General features: G+C 30.5%; 1 pseudogene; it reads left to right on the top strand.

Annotated features, from left to right (window-relative positions):
• The window catches only part of LOC142322803 (protein argonaute-2-like), an 82,475-nt pseudogene that overhangs the window by 36,965 nt on the left and 27,401 nt on the right, over positions 1–18,109 (top strand).

Here is an 18,109-nt window from a genome sequence, read left to right as displayed (position 1 = left end):
TCTTCGTACGTGGATCTATGTTAGAAACACATAAAAGGAAATTGTTTTCAAGTGATAAAAGACCGATCCCTTTATTTAGTTTTAGCGCAACCATAGACAAAAAACTTTTTTCATATAGGTAAGACATGGCAAAAAGGGATTAATATTTTTAATGCTTCTGTGACTAAATTTCCATAATCACTTTGACCAGCAAGCCAAAATGTATCTAAATTTTCAGATATGAATTGTAGTTGTAACATTTTATCGGCAGACATTTCAATGAGCTGGTGGTGAATCCCAACTGATAACTTAGCAGCTGCAACGTTTTCACTAAATAGATTCAGTACCCTTTTTGAAAATACATTTTTATCTTTCAGGAAATACTCCGCCAAATGAATTTTTAGTTCATGCAAATGCATCTTCTTGGTATCTGTGATGAATAATAGTGTCTTTGTCTCAATATAATCTGAAGTGAGTTGAAATATAACAAAATGTTTGCTTTGAAGGTGAATAATCCAGATATTAAGCTTTCTAATTAAAGCATGAACTTTGTCAGTAAAATGTTTTATCATGTCCTTGTAAATTCACATTTAAGTTTTTTAAAAATAATTCATTTTGCAATTCCAAGAACCGGGTTAACACTTTCCTCTATGATAACCATCTGAATTCTGTATGGAAAAGAAGGAACTTTTTTCTTTTCGCCCATTTCATCACATAGTTTAGCCTATTCTGTTGTGATCAACTTTTAACAAAACTAACCATTTTTACCGCTTTACAGAGAATCTGTTAGAGATTTTCCACATATTTATATACTTCCTTGTACGAAAAATCCTGGTTTTCAGATTTCAATGAAAATATTCATTTTGACCATCTCTGAATCATTTTGAAACAGTATCAGCGTGATATCTGTATATACGTACATGTGAATATATGTATGTATGTATCTCGCATAACTCAAAACGATTAGCCATAGAATATTGAAATTTTGTATTTGGGACTGTTGTAACATCTAGTTATGCACATCCCCTTTTGATCGCAATCAACTAGGTCAAAAATGTGTATGCAGGATGTTTCAGTTTTGTAACATAAGGATTTTGGACTTTTCTTAACTGCAGTAATGAATAAACCCTTGTTGAGAAATTTTCAACAATATATCTATCATAAGTGGTGGTTATGTTCATTCATTTCAGTTATAGCCAGATAAAATTTTAATTAATGAAATATTTGGATCTTACAAGGTGGGAAGGCACATCGGTTCGAATCAGATTTCGTATACTTATTTTATATTTAATTTAAATATATTGATTTTTTAATAATTATTAACCTCTGACTATAAAAAAATAGAAAAAAAATATGACGTTATTAATGAAATAAAATTTTATATACTTTTCATTTTAATTAAAAATTTATACAGTTAAAGGTTAATAATTATTAATAAATCAATATATTTAAATTAAAAAAATATATGCATGAGGTCTGTAAATTGGGTAATGAGACTGGTTCAGAAAAATTCTTTATTTACAATCCAATTATACATTATCACCTTCGAAATAGTTCCCTTGGGAAGCCACTCAATGCTTCAAATGGTTTTCCCATTCTTCGCAGCAGTGTTGGATCTCAGAAACTGGAATTTTTTTCAGATGGTCAGTTATGTTTTTTTTTTTTATGTTTTTTATGTCAAAATGTTGTCCTTTGAGGTGGTTGAGCAACTACAGGAATGTTTTTCTTTGTCAAAAACTCGTTAATTGAGATTGCAGTATGACAAGGTGCATTGTTATAATCCAGTTGTTTTTGATGGCTGGTCTCACGTGAAGAATTCTTTTCTGCAATCTTTTAAGAATTTCTCTGTAAACATATTGATTTACAGTTTGTCCTGGAGACAAACACTACAAAAGTCTCTGATTTGCTCAACATTGTCGTTGCTTTTTGATGTTAACAGTCTTCCAGAGTGTGGTCGTCTGCAACTGATTCCCAACCATCTGAAAATGCATTAAACCACTTATAAACTTGGGCTTGTGACAGAGCATCATCTCCATACGCCCTTTTCAATTTTGAAAAAGTTTCAGTAGCACTCACAGAGTTTAATACAAAACTTAATTGCACAATGTTGCTTATAATTAGTATCAATCATTTTTGTAATGTACAACAAAAACTCGTTTCACGAACAGTTTGTTAACGTCTCACGTGGCAACAATAGACTAAAAATATTAATACCTAATATAAATCAGCTGTTCATATAAACATATGTTTACTAGTAACTTTACAGTGTTGCCATTTTGGCTGCCAAAAAAAATCTCATTATATACAGACCTCATATATGAAGTCAGATTTTAACTGATGTGTCCATGGTAGCAGATTCGACACATTCTCACTTACACCGCAAAACTACTTGAGTAACGTGAAACAAAATTAATATAAAATGTTTAAGGAAATTTTAGGGCCATTTTTATTGGGAATAAGTGAATATTGCATGTTAGTATTTTGTGATGAAGACTCATAAACAGTGAACTATTCACACACGCAGTATGGTTCAAATCGGTGTCTCTAAGCCCCTTGCCTTCCCCTTGTTAGCTGCAGTAATATGGATCTTAGACTACAGTAATGTGGTGCCTTATACTGATTAGATACATTTATTTTATTTTTAAATTTATTTAAAGAATAATAGAGGGACTCTAACCTAATATTTCACATAAGATTGTTGAATTAATAATTGTATAAATATTTGGTTTATAAAAATGAATGTTTTAGCCATTTTTTTTATTTGTCCACTTTATTAAAGAATTGGAGGATCGTATTTCACTTTTAAATAAAATAAGTTATAATGAAGTGCAGCCAAAAATGTGTATATGTAATTTAATTGGTATATAAAGAAGTCATGTGGTGTTCACATCATTTTTTTGTGGCAAGAACATATCTGTGAAGGAAGCAGTATGTCCATTCCGTCCTTGGTGTAAGATGTTTTTTTAATTTTTTCAGAAATCCACTATTCTTTTCAGTTATCGCCTTTGCTCCATTACTACATAACTGCAATAGATTTTATCCAATCTATGTTATAATTTTTAGTAGCTTCTTAAAAAAACATCTAAAAGTCATTGGCCTGTTGAATGGCAATGTACTGATTTTCAAAATAACATATTTTCTTTGATTGATCTGTCCATATCACCTTCATATCTCCCAAAACGTAAGAAATGAGAAATGTTTGCCACATCCTTTAATTCATCAAATAGAATATAAAAAAATTCACCTGAATTCACTTGCTGAATTATCTGTTTGCAAACAATGCAATATCAAATTCGCTTTGATATTGTGTTGTTAGAAAGTGGAATTTTTTTAATTCTTCCATGCCCATTTAAACATTGACCATATCAACTGCAGCAGGCAAAATGAAGTTTTCTGTGATTGAATTGGATTTACACCTTAGCTTACTTAACCCTTTAAACCCTAGGTGCCGATATATTGTCGCTGAAGTATTCTGTTAAACCCCACGGTGATGTTACATCATTGCCATTAGTTGTATCAAAAATACCAGGTGATGATATATTGTCTCTGAGGTATTTTTGCTTTAAAACTGATTATTTTTATATTTTTTTGAAAATAGTACATGTTTGTTAAATGAAGTATTTATTAAGGAGGTGGTAGGATTTGTTATAAATTTAGGACATTTTTCTTTTATAAGAAATGGAAGGAGGGAGGAATATCATCATTGTCAAGAGTTCTTTATGAGCTTTGCGGGAAATAATGTTAATAATTCAGATACTTAGATCAGTTTGAAAGAAGCTAGCAGTTAGTTTTTTCTAATTTGAAAGAAACCATAATGTAAGATCATGATTAATTTTAGCTTATAGATTTTTGCAATCAGATGTAAAAAAGGCATTAAATATTTGCAAATTCTCATTAACAGGTTTAATGAACAACAAGAGTTGAGAAATTCCATCATTTTTTCCAAGTAGGATGGTTATGTCCTTCACAGTGCTTCAGGCAGCTTTCTGCAACTGTGCAGACCATAATATAACTTTTTAGCATTACAGATACACTTTAAAATTTGTTTATATAACTCTACCTAATTTATGAAGAAAGATTTTCAGGTTATTTTCATAATTATAGGGTTCTCTTTTTTTATTACGAGAGAGATGGATTGCAGTCATGACACAACCTTTATCACCTTTTAGCGATGTATGTTTTTTATGGAATAAGAGAAAAAGCGATAGTAAAATATTTAAATTTTGTTAAAAAGCTACAAAATAAAATATTAAACATCACTTGTTTTCTTTAAATTAAATAATAAGTCTCATTCTGGAAGTATGAATTAATGCATGTAATATTATTTTTTTTAAATACTTATTTTATAAAATTTACCTGTTAGAACTTTTATCCTGAAGATTTGAACCAATATAAAGTTTTATTTTAAGTAGTAGTGCTGTGTGGTCTGAATTACTGCTCTTGATTGTTTCAATTTCACGATTAGATGGGTCAAAACCGAGTATAAAATTGTACCTTGCATAAATAGAGTGGTGCTTGATCCTAGTCATATAATTTAGGTGAACCCAGTAAGCATCTGTTACATCCACATGTAAAAATTCAGCACAAGTTGGATTGCATTTTGAATTTGTAATCTTTACCTAAATAATATGTTATGAAGGATACTTAATTTTGCACAACTATAGGAAGAAATCTAGTTTTTAAAAATATATCTAAGTTTTTTTTCATTATCAGGAGTCCCACAGGTAAACTATATAAATTTGTTTTTACAATGATACTGTAATATTTAAAGACAGACTCATACAATACCCTTTAAAATTGCCAATCTTTGTGGCTGAGTGGTAGTGTCTTGGCCTTTCATCTGGAAGAACCAGGTTCAAATTTTGGTCAGGCGTGGTATTTTTGATATGTTATAAATATTCCAGTTCCCAGGCACAAGTTTCAAACTTATGTGGCAAAATCAAGCCAAAACAAATATTCCTTGTAACATTAGCGCCCTTTCTCATCTGCATACAAGTTCCACCCCACCCCTTTTCTTATAAAATAACTTGCTTTGTGATGTATAAAAGATCTTCCTTGGACCAGTGTTCAGTTAAACATATCGCATCTGGTAATTCATGTAATTGTAAAAGGAATATATTGAATTCATATTAGTTTAAATCAACTCGCCGTATTATTTTCAAACTATAAACTTCATGTTTGAGACCAGGAGAACCAGAAATGGATGAAGCCCCATCTAGTTTCAGTTTTTTCACTAAATTATCTTCTAGTTTTTTAAGGTTATTAATTAAACAAATTTTACATGCATAAGGTGATAAGAATCTCAGAAAAGATGATGAAGTAGAGACCAGCGCTCTTGGAGATGAATCATCACTCACTGACAGATAATTAGAAGAGCAAAAACATCTTCACTCAGTGTTATGTACATTATTTTTGGTGGTAGAACAGTTTCAAAAGGATAAGTTCAAAGAAGATGTCGATATGAAACTGTCGAGCAATAAATGAGTAAATTTTTGTCTAAGAAATTCTTTCCTTTTGAAATTTATATGAAATCCATGACGAGTTTGAAAACAGCAGTATAGAGCAAGTAGCTCACAAGAAAACTCATGTTTTAGTACTCATACAGCAGTTGTTGTATAGCTCCATTAATCTCTCAATTTAAAGATTAAACTACCCAGTTTAAAGATAAACATCAAACAAGTCATGTGCTGAAATGTCACTTTCAAATCCACGAGATGTCTGGCCACAGAATTATCTCCTCTAAAGTTCATCATATACCTTGATTTTCTATATATTTGAAAGTGTACAAATCCTTAACATTAAGAAACTGTTGAAGTAAGAGTTTAGTTAGTTCCCTTTTTTTTTACTATTTGTGCTATTTGCTGTTCATTTGAACTCTGTACCTATGTATATAGTAATAAAATATGCTGTGTCAACCAATTTAAATATCATACGAATAAGCTTGTGGTTTACATTAACTTGTACATGATTGAAGACATATTATATATTGAAATGAATAATTATTATGATTATTTATATTAAATGCTACTCATATATTTCATTTTATTTTTAGGTCGGCTGAAACAGGCTGCTGAGTTAGTTGTTGGAATCCTCACACAATGTGTTAAAGCTAAAACTATATACAGGCTAAGTGTTGCAACAGTTTCAAATATATTATTGAAAGTAAATTCAAAATTAAACGGGGTCAATCATACAATTGGAGGTCCTGAAGAGTAAGTTTATTCTGAAGTATTTTAATTAGCGTTTAGAAATTATAATATGTAATTAATATTTGTATCTGATGGTGTTTATATTCATTATTTAAATGTTTAATAAGGAAGTATTTGAATATTTAATAAGCGCATAACAAAAGTACTTTTAGTCACCGATTAGGATGTCCATGTTACCAGTGTACGTTTTCATTGGTGTTTTACTGATGATATTGTAATTTGGCTTGTTAGAGTCTACATAAAACTTAAATTTCTGTAGCAACTTATTTAATCCTTCGGAGACGTAGGATCAAGCATTTTGTTGAAGTTACCGATTAACATGTTTACTGCTCTGTCTAATTTGTGGCATGGTGTTTAATGTATCTCATTCCTTTGACTACATACAGGCAGAATCCATAATTCTTTTATCGTTAAAGGTTAGCACTCAAAAAATGAGTTACTACACAGTGTAGTAACTTATATATAAGTAAATATATATATATTTTAAATTAGAAATCAAGAAATAAGTTGTTACAGTACAGTATATGTGAATGTAATATATATTTATAATTTTAAGTTAGAAATTAAGATTATTTAATTTAATGAGATATTTATTTGTTTGCATTTAATGCTTTTGTTATTCAGGAATTCTCTTGTATTTTCTTATATGTTTAATATAAAGTCTATTAAAATTAGACTGGTATGAGTAAAAATAAAGGTTACTTTAGTATATTTCAAAGTAATAAAGATTACAAATACTATATTGGTTGTTTTTATTATTTCCATCACCACCACCATAAATTATTACTCATCTTTGACCATTTGACCAGAAAATATTTATCGACTTTTTTTTTTTGTTGGAGAAAGTCTATCAGTGTATAAACCCGTACTGCATTTTCTTATATTGCAATGACTTATCTGGCCTAAATTATACCATTATTTTCTTCAGAAAATAGAGATTGGATCAAATAGTATTTTAGAGAGTGTACAAAGAAGCAGTAACAAAATAATTTATATTTAAATAAAAAAGATTTATAAAAACTGTATTACTGTTGTATTTTGTAGAGTAAAATATACCCATTATAACAGCAAAAACATTTTCATAGCAAACCACAATACTTCTCTCCATTCTTTGAATAATATTACCAGTTAGGGTAAGTTAGATTAATCTAGAGAAGCCTACATACTCCTTCAAATTGCATATCTACTTGTTGGGCAGACACTCAAAACCAACACAACAGATTGTATTTTATGAAAATCTGCTTAAAGCGCTATTTCAGTTGTTAGTTTATATATATTCGATCTAATGACAAATAAATATTTTGATTGCTTTTTTGTTTAGGCCGATGGTTTTGAAAAGACCTGTTATGATAGTAGGTGCTGATGTTACTCATCCGTCACCTGATCAAAATCATATTCCTTCTGTTGCAGCAGTGAGTATATATATTATATTTATATGTATGATGTAGTAAAGAAAATCACCAAACACAATTGTATAAACATTTAATAAACTCCTAAGAGTTTAACTTTTGGGACTCTCCTGCATCGTCAGTTTGTGATTAATATTATGATTATATGAAAAATGATTAAATAAATAGATTATTAAATGTTTATATAACTGTGTTTGGTGTTTTGGTGGTGATCTTTACAACTATATCATATTAAGGTCAATTAACACGGTGATAACTATAATAATAAAATATTTGACAATTCAAAAAATAATGTTTGTGTAAATTGTTGATCTGTTGAGTACATATTTTTTAAAGCGAGAGAAAGTAACCTGTTCTTTCTTTTATCCATTTATTTATAAAACATAAAAAAACAGCTTCTTGTTGACATAATGGAACAGGGGTTTACTTTAACCACATATACTTTATAAATGTTATTACCATAATAATTTTTAGTACTCCTCTATGAATAATGAGACCTTGCCGATGTGGAGGGGGCTTGAGTGCTCAGTGATACAGAGTAGCTGGACTGAAGATGCAACCATATTGGAGAGGTTGCATCTCTCCATTCCTAAGTTGAGAGCCAGACTAAGGAATGATTCCTGAAAGAGGGCAGCAGCTCTTTCAGTATTTGTTAAGGCCATAGGTCAGGACGACTTAAACGGCCATATTAACATCACTTAATCCTCTGAGTACTGCGCAGCTGAAAGCAATGGAAAACTACAGCTGCTTTTTTTTTTTAAGAAAATGTAGCTCTGCATTTTTATATAATGAAGTTGGAAGCACCTTCCTTGGTAAAATATTCTGGAGGTATACTAGTCCCCTGTTCGGATCTCCAGGTGGTGACTACTAAGTAAGGAATCACCAGAACATTAAAAAATAACATTCTACGAGTCAGAGCATGAAATGTTAGAAGTCTGAAAAAGGTTGGTAGGTTAGAAAATTTAAAGAGGGAAATGGGTAAGATAAATGTAGATGTAGTAGGAATTAACGATGTTCGGTAGGAAGAGGTAAATGACTTTTGGTCAGGTGATTTTAGAGTAATTAACTCGGCTTCAAATAATGGTCAGGCAGGAGTAGGTTTTGTAATGAACAAGAAGAGAGTAGAGTGTTTCAAAATGCATAGCGATAGAATCATTGTAATAAGGATGAAATCAGAACTTATGATTTCATTATTTTAGACATTAGTAATCGTCATAGACGATTTTTAATGTCTATATGCCTGCAAGGCCCATGATGAGGAGGTAGAGTGTGTATACGAAGAGATTGACAAAGCAATTAAACACATAAAAGGGGATGAAAATTTAATAATAGTTGGAGATTGGAATCCAAGCATTGGAAAAGGTAAGGAAGGAACTATAGTGGGTGAGTAAGGGCTGAGCAAAACGAATGAAAGAGGAGACCGACTTATAGAGTTTTGCATGAAGTATAATTTAGTAATTATAACACCAACACCCAGTTTAAAAATCATAATAGAAGAATATACACATACAAAAAGCCTAGTGATACTGCAAGGTATCAGATAGATTACATCATGGTTAAGAAAAGATTTAGAAATCAACTCGTCGACTGCAAAGCTTACCCTGGTGCAGAATTAATAGCGACCATAATTTAGTGATAATGATATGTAGATTGGGATTTAAAAACCTGAAGAAAAGGTGTCAGACGAATCTGTGAAATTTAGAGAAGCTTGAGGAAGAGGAGGTGAAGAAGATTTTTGTGGAGAACATCGCAAGAGGTCTGAGTAAAAAATATAAGGTAGAAAATGTAGAAGAATGTGAAAATGTTAAAATGGAAATTCTTAAATCAGCAGAAGCAAACTTAGGCAGATCAAAGAGAATGGTAGAAAACCTTGAATTTCAGACGATATATTGCAGCTAGCTGATGGATGAACGTGGAGAATATAAGAATGCTAATGATGAAGAAAGTAAAAGGCACTATCGACAATTAAGAAATACTATAAATAGGAAGTGCAAACTAGCGAAAGAAGAGTGGATTAAAGAAAACTGTTGAGAAGTGGAAAGAGAAATGAGTATTGGTAAAATAGACATAGCGTACAGGAAAGTTAAGGAAAATTTTGGGATACATAAATTAAAATCTAATACGTGTTAAACAAAGATGGTACACCGATTTATAATACAAAAGGCAAAGTGAATAGGTGGGTGGAATATATTGAAGAATTATACGGAGGATATGAACTAGAAAATGGTGTTATAGAGGAAGAAGAGGATGAAAGAAGATAAACAATACTGAGATCTGAATTTAAGAGAGCATTAAAAGATTTGAATGCCAGAAAGGCTCCTGGAATAGACGGAATACCTGTAGAATTACTGCGCAGTGCAGGTAAGGAAGCGATTGATAGATTATACAAACTGGTGTGTAATTTTTATAAAAACAGGAAGTTCCATCGGAGACTTCAAAATGAGTGTTATAGTCATGATACTAAAGAAAGCAGGAGCAGGTAAATGTGAAGAATACAGAACAATTAGCTTAACTAGCCATGCATCAAAATTCTTGACTAGAATTTTGTACAGAAGAATTTGAGAGGAGAGTGAAAGAAGTGTTAGGAGCAGACCAATTTGGTTTCAGGAAAAATATAGGGACAAGGGAAGCAATTTTAGGGCTCAGATTAATAGTGAAGGAAGATTAAAGAAGAACAAACCAACGCTCTTGGCATTTATAGATATAGAAAATGCACTTGATAATGTAGACTGGAATAAAATGTTCAGCATTTTAAAAATATTAGGGTTCAGATACAGAGATAGAAGAATGACTGCTAACATTTACAGGAACCAAACAGTAACAGTAATAATTGAAGAACATAAGAAAGAAGCTGTAAAAAGAATGGGAGTCTGACAAGGATGTTCCGTATCTCCATTACCTTTTAATCTTAACATAGAACTAGCAGTTAATTGATGTTAAAGAACAATTTATATCTGGAGTAACAGTATAAGGTGAAAAGTTAAAGATGCTACATTTGCTGAGGATAATAATTCTAGCTGAAAGTAAAAAGGATTAAGAAGAAACAATAAATGGCATAGATGATGAAGTCCTACGCAAGAACTATCGCATGAAAATAAACAAGAAAAAAACAAAAGTAATGAAATGTAGTAGAAATAACAAAGATGGACCACTGAATGTGAAAATAGGAGGAGAAAAGATTATGGAGGTAGAAGAATTGTGTTATTTAAGAAGTACGATTACTAAAGATGGACAAAGCAGGAGTGATATAAAATGGTGAATAGTGCAGGCGAAATGAGGTTTCAGTCAGAAATATAATTTGTTTACATCAAAAATTAATTTAAACATCAGGAAAACATTTTTGAAAGTGTATGTTTGGAGTGTCGCTTTATATGGAAGTGAAACTTGGACGATCAGAGTATCTGAGAAGAAAAGATTAGAAGCTTTTGAAATGTGGTGCCACAGGAAAATGAAAAATCAGATGGGTGGATAAAGTGACAAATGAAGAGGTGTTGCGGCAAATCTGTGAAGAAAGAAGCATTTGGAAAATTTAGTTAAAAAAAGAGATAGACTTATACGCCATATATTAAGGCATCCTGGAATAGTTGCTTTAATATTGGAGGGACAGGTAGAAGGAAAAAATTGTGCAGGCAGGCAACATTTGGAATGTGTAAAACAAATTGTTAGGGATGTAGGATGTAGGGGGTATACCGAAATGAAATGACTAGCACTAGGTAGGGAATCTTGGAGAGCTGCATCAAACCAGTCAAATGACTGAAGACAAAAAAAAACTTATAGTAGTTTATGAATTTGCTATTTCATAATAACCAAATTGTACAATCAGCTGACAGTTACAAACCAGCCATGTACTGTTCAAGTTTGTTTACATGCATTTGAAGCATTACTTTGATTAGTCTTTAATCATATTGATATTTATTATTTTGAAGTGAAATACTTGATTGTAGACATAATAGCATGTTTTTTATTTTTCACTTCTTAGTTCTGGAACTTAACTTAGCATAAGGAACTGAAAATGGGAGTAATATCATATAAATTGAACAAGGAATTTAACAGTTTCAAACATAGGGGTTTTGTGCTTCATCATCTAAATTTCAGTTCCCATCCACAGGCACCTAAAATTATATTGGTTGTGTTACTTGTCTGCTGATGAGTTTGAAGTGTTGTAACAAACTTGCTTCATCGTAATAAAAAAATCATATGTGGTCTCATTTTACATTCCAAACAGTATTGTAAAATAAGAATAAGTCGGTATCATCTTTAAAATAAAGAGCTTTTGGAAAGTTTACACTTTATCAGTTTTAAAATTAAAATGTAAAGACATATTAAATCAAAATTCTGTAATAGTAATTATGTACTGGAAAATTTGATTGTATATTTTTTCATTTAACTTAAAAAATTCTAAAATGTTTAATCACTATTGGAACAGTCTCACTATGCTTGTCAAAAATAAAAGATCCTATATCAATATTAGACTGAATTCATGTTTAGGCCACTACTTAGTTTGTAGTCATCGATTAAAAGTTTTTTTGTTTTACCATGTAAGCGTGTACAATTTATCAGCAAACAACACTTGATGATACGGAAATATATATTTAGAAAGTAGCTTTCTGTTTAGGGTAGGGAAGGTATGTTTTAATGATATTAGGTAAAAAGTGTTTCATAGAAAACAATAGCAAAGCTCAACAATGATTTAGTTACATGGTCAGTATACGCTGAATCTTATATATTTTTTGGCTGCTGATTCCAAATATGAAGGCAGAATTGTCCTGTCAGCCTTAGATTTTTTAAATAAGCCTTCCTATTTTCCAGCAAGTACATGTGCATTAATAGTGCAAGTATAGTATGTTGTTTATATATTGCAGCAGTTAAGTTGCTAAATAAATCATAATGTATTTAAGTTGATAAATCACCATGAAAAATAAGTATTGTTATTTACACAGTAATTAAAATGATTCATATCACTTTTTCTTGGAAATGTAATTAAGTCGCCCATTAACCACATGTATTAGCTACATGTAGTGTAGCATATATGAACTTTGTTTTATTGAGATGTGATACTGTAAACAGTATTAATGCAGTTAACATTAATGTTAATGCTGTTGCATTAATCATCCAAACAGTTACTGCTACATTTGTAGTGAGGCAACATTAAACCCTGAGAATAACTATTATGCACTGATAAAAAAATTGTATGAATTATTTTTTTTAATTTAAATAGATGATCAGGATAAGTACTAGCCTTCTCATTTATTGAGAATGATTATGAAGCTGCAGTTCATGTTTAACACTGTGTTAACCGGTCAGGTGAATGAATCTCATCACATGACATTTTCATTTCCAACGGCTTGAGAGAACCAAAGGATCACTTATAGACTGCTATTTTTGTAACAAAAATATCAGGGATGACAGCTAAGACTAGACACATTAAATATCCCCTCTGCTATAAGACCAGTGCCCTACAGTAGACAGTTTCCAATTCCAGTACCACCAAACATTGTAATTAGACGAAGATGAAGTTGTTTATGTTGAAGGTTGTGCATATTTATCAGGTGATTAATAAAACACTTTTTAGAAACAAACCCAGACTTTAAAAAGTAGAAATATTGAGCCACACTTAATTAATCAGACAGAACTAAATGATCTTGTTCATGATCTAAATTTAGCCAAGAATCAAGCAGAAATTCTCTCATGACTTGAAAGGGTAACTATTACAGTTATTAAAATACGCGCTTTCCATGACAGAAATGTGAATTTGAATGTTTCTTCTTCTAGTAAGAGGACTTTGTTTACTGTAATGATGTGAAATCTACTAGACATTTTGGACATATGCACCATCCAGATGAATAGCATCTTATAGACTCCTTAAAAAGTAGTTTGAAAGCAGTTCTTCATATTGAAAATAATATTCCATTGACCCCTTTAGCTCATTCAGTTCATGTTAAGTCATATGAAAATATGAATTTGGATGTGATTCAGTGTGAGAAACATTTGTTGTAGAGACCTGAAAGTGATAGTATTGTTACTTGGTTTACTAAATTTTGTTGCTTTTCGTGCAAGTGAGAGAGCAGGAATAGGAAAAGCACTATGTTAAAAAAATATCCTAAAAGAGAAACATTGACTGCAGGAGAGAAGAACATTATGAGCCTGTACTAGTAAAACCTTCCGCCACTACACGTTAGGCTAGGTTTAATGAAAAATTTTGTTAAAGCAATGAATTGTAATGGGATTGGATTTCACTTTCTAAAAAACAAGTTCCCCAATATAAGTAATGCTAAAATAATTGAAATATTTGTTGGACCACAAAGAAGAAAACTAATGGATGATATTGAATTTGAAGACAGTTTGAATGACTATGAGGTTGCTGTGTGGAAGTGTTTTAAGAAGGTTATTAACAACTTCCTTAGAAATCATAAGCAAATAACTACAACTGATATTCTTAAAACTATAAAACGATATATGTGACTAAAGATTCATTTCTTAAATTCTCATCTGGATTTTTTCCTACCTATCTTGGCGCCGTGAATGATGAACAAGGAGAATGCTTTTTATCAGGAAATATCCACCAAGGAAAATCAAACCCAGAATGCTCACTACTTCTAGAATCTAAAGAGGGACTGATACATATAGCAAAATACATCAGAAAATTCAAAAGAAGCAGATTTTAGGCATGTAGAAATTCCATGTATAATATTGTATACAGTCACATTGCTTTTTTCATACAATAAAAAGTGGTAATTACCAAAACACTATGCCTGATATAGAATGAAACCACATACATATTTGAAATCAGTATCAAAAATATAATAAGATTTAGCTATTAACTTTCTTGTACCAAACAAAAAATTAAATTTTGTTGTCCAGTGTAACAGAATTTATAAAGAGAAATAATTTTGTTATTTTTTCTAAATGAAAAATTTTGAAAAAATTAATTAAATCTGTTGTTAATTCTTGAAGTCTATATAGACTATATAGATGATAAATTACCCACCTTACTTGCTTATATTATAGTTTATGGGTATGATAAAATGCGAGGTATACAAGCAAAATGTTGACTGTTCGTTTGCATTCTTATTGCTGCTGCTTTCATCAAGGAACACAAAGATATTAGGTTGGCGACAGAAAATGTAGGGAAGAGAGTTGAAAACCACCGTGTTGATATCAGTGTAGAACTCTGTAAATTAATACAGTACTTTATTAAATTAATAGATTTAAGTAAAAGTATTTTAACTTTTAAAGGTCTAAATTTATTGTAATAAAATTAGATGTTTTAATTTTTACAAAAAAACATTTTTCTGTTTTGTTTTTAATAATAAAGATTTATTTTTTATTCATAAACTTTATTTCATCAGTTTTCTCTGAATTAAATTAACTTCAATTTTTGATAATAAAATTTACACATTTCATTTAACAAAGTTATTTTACTTCAAACCTAAAGCAAAAAAAATGCGATTTGCTTCCCTGAATTTTTCTGTTTTACATTTAATATGAAAACAACAGGAGATACAGTTCTGGGTCCTGTTTTATTCATTTTTTCAAATCAAAAACATGGGAAAACATCAAGTTTACCCTTATAACATCTTCAAATTTCAGTATGACCTCATTTTACCAGGGGAATGAAGTCCAGGTGAAAATTTCGCCAGCCATAACTTTATAACAAAATGTTTTTGGGCATATGTTTGTGTGAACTAATTCCTTATATCAAGCTGTAGAATCAGTTTCAAAATTATTTCTCTTCCCTCCTGAATCACTCTGTACATAATATTTATATAAAAAACACATTTTATGAGTCTAAAGATAAAAAAACATATTTTACTTAGTTGTTTTGTTGGAAGTTATTATTAAGCCGATAAAAGTATTTAGAAATTATATTTTTTCCTGAAAATATATACAGTTTGTTTTTTGCTTGTGTTGTTATTAGTAAAATAACTTTTATTCTTTTAGGTTGCAGCCAGTCATGTTCCTAAAGCTTTTCAATATAATATGTTGTGGCGTCTTCAGCCTGCTAGAAAAGAAATAATTGAAGACTTGGAGAACATCATGAGGAAGCAATTACTTTTTTTCTTAAAAAGAACTAACCATAAACCTGAAAAGATATTCTTTTATAGAGGTGGTGTTAGCGAAGGGGAATTTTCACAGGTAGCCAATCTCCTTAAAAACATTTTTGTATAATGTACATTTTGTTTGGCAAGACATGCATTTTTAATAGTCATAGTTTTTACCTGTGATCAGTACAAATTAACTATAGATAATAAATCTATTTTAATCGACTCTTATCAGAAAATCTCATTTGCCTTACCCTGACTGCGAGCAGGAATAATAAGGATCATGATTTTTCAACCATTATAAAGCAAACCCAATTTTTGAAGTATAAAAACTTCTTTATTTATGTGCGACTATATAGTGCAGAAAAATCTCACAAAAATATTCATTTGATTTATATTAGTGTTCCTTTTTGGAAGCTTTTGCTTAATTAAATGTGTCTACTTGTTTGTTTAGTCTATTAAGGATATTTTTCTAGTAAGAAAATATGCCTAATTCCATTGTTTTATCATATCTTTATAAAATGTAATTAAAAATTTTCTAATCTACTTTTATGTAATTCTTTAAAAGTGTACTGTATAACACTGGTTTATTCCGTTTTTAAAAGAGAAGATACCTAATGAATGTTTTATAGAGTACCATCTTTTATGCTAAAATGCTGTTATCATGTCACGTTCCTGAGTTACCTTAGTTTAAAAACCCTATTATGTCATTTTTTTTATGCATAATAGAAACATGTTATCTTGTATGACCAAGAGTGTAAGTAATTTCAGAATATAAAACCCTCATCATTGTAAGATATCATCCCAACCACAATTCAACTGAGTCATCCTAGAATAATATTTATGTTTGTTGGATTTAGGTTGTTATATTTTCAAAACAACAATCATCAACATACAAACAGTTCTATTTTTTAAATATGAACATTTTAACTAATTTCTTGACCAAAATAAAAATCTACTGTATAAATACTGGCACTTCTTCAACAGGTTCATAACAAATGTCTTGAAAATTTATATTTTCTTCAATTAAATGCTGAATATTTTTTTCAGGAAAAAATTTTGTGTATTACTGCAAATTATGTTTTATCAAACACGTACTTATATCTTTAATTTTCAGATTATTGACAGAAATTCCTGCCAAAATAATATCAGGCTTGCATTCTTATTTTTTGAAACTGTCTGAAAATTACCCATATTAGTTTGATAAAGAGCTTCACCCCTCACCATTACATCAGAAACTTTTGGACTAGGTGCGGGGTCTGTGGTTTCGATTAGTTGGGTTGAGGGAATCATGTTAGGTTGGATTTGAAGATGGCCATTTTGAGGCCTATGCGAAGGAAAAATTTGATTTGTATTTTACTGATTCAAATGTCTACCGAGGCATTTACATCGATGGCATCTCAACAGAGATGTATTCAGTTAGAGGGTCTAAAGACAAACTTCGGTAAAGCCCTTCAGGGCTCAGAATGGAGGGGGTAGTGTGGCAACCGGTAACGTCACAAGGTGGGTGTCTTACCTCTACAGGGTTGGGATGTGAATTGAGTAAAAACCTAGGAATTCTGGCATTTGTTTAGGTTTACAAAAAAATTTAATAAAGAATAATAATGTTAAATGGTGCAAACATAAAGAAAATAGTTTAAAAGAATAAATTTATGAAGTTAAAATTAGAATGATTGTTTGTTTGACAAACAATAACAACAATATTGTCAAGACAATAACACTATATGTCAAAATAAAAATAAAACTGGCCATCAATAATCACAAATTTTATATTAAGTGATAAATCTCGCCACATCCAAATAAGATGTTTATTGTTCCAAATAGGATGTTTACATCCAAATCAGCACTAGGTAGCAATGTAGTCCTAATGTCAATTTTTCATCTAAATAATGAAAATTAAACTACAGCTAACCTGCTACCTTTTTCTTAAATTTTGTAAATCAGGATGAATGAAACTAAAAATGCTTACTTCATTTTGGCCTCAAGTAATAATATCAATCAATTGGGGCATGCCTATGTGGATGAAATCTTTTTAAATGCCTGACAAAATGTTTTGGGGTATTTAGAATATAACCTTAAACTTATTATAAAACGAAGACTAAATTTATAACTAAAATTGTAAAATTAAAAATTTTATAGCTAGCATGCTTACCCTGCTGAGTTTCTGTGCTTTCCATTCACTCTCATTTCTTATTCTTTTTAGGCGAAACTAGAGTAACATTTACTGTAATAATAAGTTATATCCTTTAAAAAAAATCTTTTAATGAAATAACTTTAACAAGAATATAACTCAATGACGTGAAAAGAAAATACGTAACCTACTAGAGCAACAATCAGTTGTCCATACTACTCTGATCGTTTAGTTTGTAGATAGGCAGTTTTGAATCTAAAAGTAGGACATTATAATACATAGTTTGGTTGTTTTGACTGAATTTCAAAGAAAAATTTTGTCATTTAAGGCAGTTTTGAT

This window comes from Lycorma delicatula, chromosome 4 (genome assembly GCF_047948215.1).
Source record: "Lycorma delicatula isolate Av1 chromosome 4, ASM4794821v1, whole genome shotgun sequence".
Lineage (NCBI taxonomy): Eukaryota > Metazoa > Arthropoda > Insecta > Hemiptera > Fulgoridae > Lycorma > Lycorma delicatula.
The sequence above is the reverse complement of the archived record's forward strand: the minus strand, read 5'-3'. Positions and strand labels throughout refer to the sequence as shown.